Source organism: Halyomorpha halys, unplaced genomic scaffold (genome assembly GCF_000696795.3).
Source record: "Halyomorpha halys isolate HHAL.00 unplaced genomic scaffold, Hhal_1.1 Scaffold53.1, whole genome shotgun sequence".
Classification (NCBI taxonomy): domain Eukaryota; kingdom Metazoa; phylum Arthropoda; class Insecta; order Hemiptera; family Pentatomidae; genus Halyomorpha; species Halyomorpha halys.
In genome coordinates this window covers 587,821-592,320 of record NW_027109243.1, presented here as the reverse complement: position 1 = coordinate 592,320, position 4,500 = coordinate 587,821, and positions in this window count along the sequence as shown.

Here is a 4,500-nt window from a genome sequence, read left to right as displayed (position 1 = left end):
TGATTATGGAGAATCTAGTTGAATATAAAAAACAAAAGGCTATATGTAGAAGAATTATAAATGAAAGAAAAAAGGAATCTTGGAAATCATTTATCGAGTCCATTAACTGTTCTACGCCATTCAAAGTCGTATGGGATAAAATAAGGAAAATAAAAGGAACTAGAGCAACTTGCAGATATACTCTAGCTACTGAAACGAAATTGTGCGACGATCCAGATTTAATAAGTAATATATTTGCGGGATATTATTCTAAAGTATACAATGATGCCTCTACTATCAATGTTTTTCGGCATTTAGACTTCTCCACCAATGCAGAATTTGGGAGCTGCAATCAATACTACAAGGCGTTAAAGGATCTTCACCTGGTCCTGACAATATACACTATGCCATGTTACAACACCTACCTAAAACCACACTGAACTGGCTCTTGGATTTTTATAATTATATCTGGACCACTGGAAATTATCCTATGGACTGGAATCAATCTATAGTGATTCCTATTCTGAAAACAGGACAAGATAAACGTCATCCATCACGCTACCGACCAATTTTTCTAACCAGTTGCTTATGTAAGATAATGGAGCGAATGGTAAATAAGAGGCTCACATGGATCATAGAAAAGTACTGTCTTGTCCAAAACTTTCAATGTGGATTTCGCAAAGGGAGATCAACTATGGATCACCTGGTTCAAATGGAAACTGAATTACAGTATGCCTTTGTTCAAGAGGAGCAAGCTGTCTATTTTGATATGCACTTTCGCCTTCGACAAAACAAATAAATTTACCATTTTGAATAAACTATATTATCTAGGACTCAGAGGTAATCTTCCTACATTTATCCAAAGTTTTTTAACACGTCCCTCCTTTCAGATCCGAATTGGAAAATTGTTTTCAAGGCCATGTGAGGAACCTCATGTGACCTCAACCTGAAGATTGAGGCTTCAGCAGGATATTCTGTTATAAATTCTATATTTATCAGTTCTGCTATTGTCACTCTAAAATTTTATTTTATCTTAATTTATTTTTTTTCTGTTCATATTTTTCCCCATTAGAAGTCAATTATTTATTTTGTTAAATCAATAAATGTCAATTTTTTTTATCAACTTTACTATTATCTTTTATTAAGAATTATTATGTTAATTTTTTTTTAAATTTATAACATTGTATATAGTTAGGGGTGTTTTTGATATGAAATTATACCCCCACAATCAATTGTTAAAAAAATAAAAATGTACCTCTTACATTAACCATGCTAGGCCCACCAGGTCGATCTGGTATTAAATAAATAAATTTAAAAAAAAAATAATAAAACTCGAAGATCACAAATGTTTATCTGTTGGTAGTTATAAAACAATAGCAAACATGTGGACGCAGCACAAGCGCCCTTTGATTTGTGTCCAAAAACCAACACTGAAATGGTCAGCTACAAACTTTAGTTGACTTGTCCCAGCCAATCCAAGTAACTTATCCACACGTTTGTGCTTGCCGGAATCTGCTATAGTTTGGTAAACATGTAGAAGCACCTTTACATAATAATGCAATGTTGGATATTAATTGTATCGCTCATTATAATTTATGTTGATTTTGTATTTTTTTTTTAAATAATACAACTTTCTCCAATAATTCCAGGTGTTTACATTACATTTTCCACATTGTTGGCTGATATTTACGCCTCTGTTACAAAGGGTGCAATGGATTGCCATCCAGATTCTGGGAACCTGCAGCTCCACGCCTCCCCGCTGCACAATAAACCGATGCGTTGTAATTTAGCAATTATTCATTTTTTATGGACACGAGTAAAACCACCTTGAACTTCGTTGGCGAATGCGGAGTTCAGAATTTGGAACGTAAAAACCGGACCGTACGTCAGTTTGAGCATCTTTTTTACTTCAATTCAAACAAACATACTTATTTGTGCAGGTACGGCACAGTGAATAAAAAAAAAGTGGTAATTGAGTGGATTATCAGCTGGATAATCTTCGAATTCCGTACCTTTAATAATTTAAAGTGAATAATTATTATTCAACTACTGCTCATCAGATTTCCGAAGAATAACAATTAAAAGCTTCAAACAAAATTGAGAATTGATAGAAAGATAGGATAAAATGTAACATAAATACTATCAGATGTTTTCAATATCTACCTAGAATATGTAGATATCTATGTATGCTCATATACTTTTTTTGTTTTCTTTAAATATGGGAGCGCGTATAGCCCCGGGGTAAGGCGCGTGGCTACTAACTCCAAAGAAATTTTTTCCCTGTTACACTAGAAGTATTCATGATGTGTTAAATGTAAAACGTTTTACCATATTAAATGTTATAAGTATAGGATTGTGAGCAGCTCTATTTAAAGTCATGTTAAATACATAAGAGCTGCTAACGGATTTTTTGAGCAACTTGTTTTTTAACCTTTACTTCGTGTTATTGTTTCCTTCTAAGTGATGATTAAAGTAATTTATTACTACATGCCTAAAGTGAATGAAAAGTAGAAGTTCTGTGAGAGTTTGGCTACTGAGTATCTTGTTGATCTTCTAACTCGTGAGGAAAAGAGTTAAGATGAGCTAATTGACAACTGTCATTACATTATTATTATTGTCATCCATTGCTTTATTAGTTTTGAAACATCCTAAACAATACTAACACAAACGACGAGCTAGTAACCTAACACAACTAAAAACAAATCGGAGACAACGCTTGTCTGTTGCGTGAGATCATTCTCCATTTAACAGGCTCTCTACTATAGGGGTATTCATGATCTTCAGTTTAACTTGGTAAAGCGTGTTAAATGGAAAAACTCATGGTAAATGGAGAAAAATTTTCTTCTTTTACCATGTTAAAACGATATAACATATAGCATGGTTGAGAGTCAGTTACTAGTTCAGTTAAATGGAGATTGCCGTCACGCAACAGACCAGCTGAGCTCATTTTGTTTGTTGTAGTAACAATCAATGTGATATTATACATATTACTTGCTCGTAACTTATGTAGAATTATTTTAAATGTTGTTATTACTAATAAAGCAATGGATGACAATAATAATAGTGTAATGGCAGTTGTCAATTAGCTCATCTTGATCCTCTTCCTTACAATTTATAAGACCAACAAGACACTGAGGGGCCATATTTCCACACAGCTTTAACTTTTCACTCAATTTAGGCATGTTATAATAAATTACTTTAATCAAAACTTAAACAAAAGTAAACAATTACATAAAGTTTTGGAAGGAAAGGTTATACAACAAGTTGCTCAGAAAATCCGCTACGAGCTCTTATGCATGTAACATTTAACATGACTTTAAATAGGGCTGCTCACAATCCTATACTTATAAAATTTAACATAGTAAAACATTTTATATTTAACAAAACATCGTGAATACCTGTTATGTTATATGTTATATCGATTTAACATGGTAAAAGAAGGAAATATTTCTCCATTTAAAATAAGTTTTTTTCATTAAACATGTTAAACTAAAGATCATGAATAACCTTACTGTAGGCGTGAGTCATCTCCTGTGGGTTCTTGGAGCCCTCCTGGGGTCCACCCAGCCTCTTAAATTGGGTACACTTAATTGGGTAAAAACCTGGCAGTCAAGCGTGATTCTGACCAAATCACCTCCTTGCACAACCGTTGGTCTAGTAACAGTACTTCCTTACAAAGTACTGACCCTCCATGGGTTGTAGCAGAACAGATTTTATTTTACTTTTATTTAATTATTATTTGTTAAGGGATTTATTTATTTTTTTGTTTCTTATTAATTTATGTTTTTGTTTCTTATATATTTATTTATTGGTTTCTTATTTATTTCTACCTTTGATTATTTGGATTTTATTTTATGCTTGTAAATATGTACATAAACATTTTTTATGTACATAGAGGAATTATTTGTTAAATAATAATTGTTCCTCTTTGTTAATTATTTTAAGTTCGTCTGTGTTTGATTCTTTTTTCATCTTTTGCAGTCTTTATTAAATCAGACCTACTATTGTTTTTTATTGTTTAAATTTTATTTACTAATCTTCAAATTCCACATCTTATTCACCTGCTGTCCATCCGATTTTCGAAGAATAACAGTTTACTCTGCTATAAATGAGTTTCAATTAGATTTTCTAGTGTTGTTGGTAGTTTTAAAGATATAGAGCTCCGAATGAAAAAATATTGTTTTTAACAGCCATCATTTATTATTCCTTCTACTTATACTTGGCAGACTCTAACAATTATACATAGTTTTCATTAAAGTAATAAAAAATTGGGGTGAAATAACTGATTCTTTTTTCCATCGGGCTTTTGTACTAAGAAGAACGTAATAATACATAATATTGCTAAACAGTCCCCATTTTTTATTCCATGAAGTATGTTTGGTAGCCATCGATTTCGACTACTAGTTGTATAAATATATAGTTTTATATATAATTTTCTTTAAAGAAATCAAAACATGTTTAATACAGTCTTAGTTAAATCACAATTTTTGACGTGACAACGTCTTATAAATCATTTTGCGG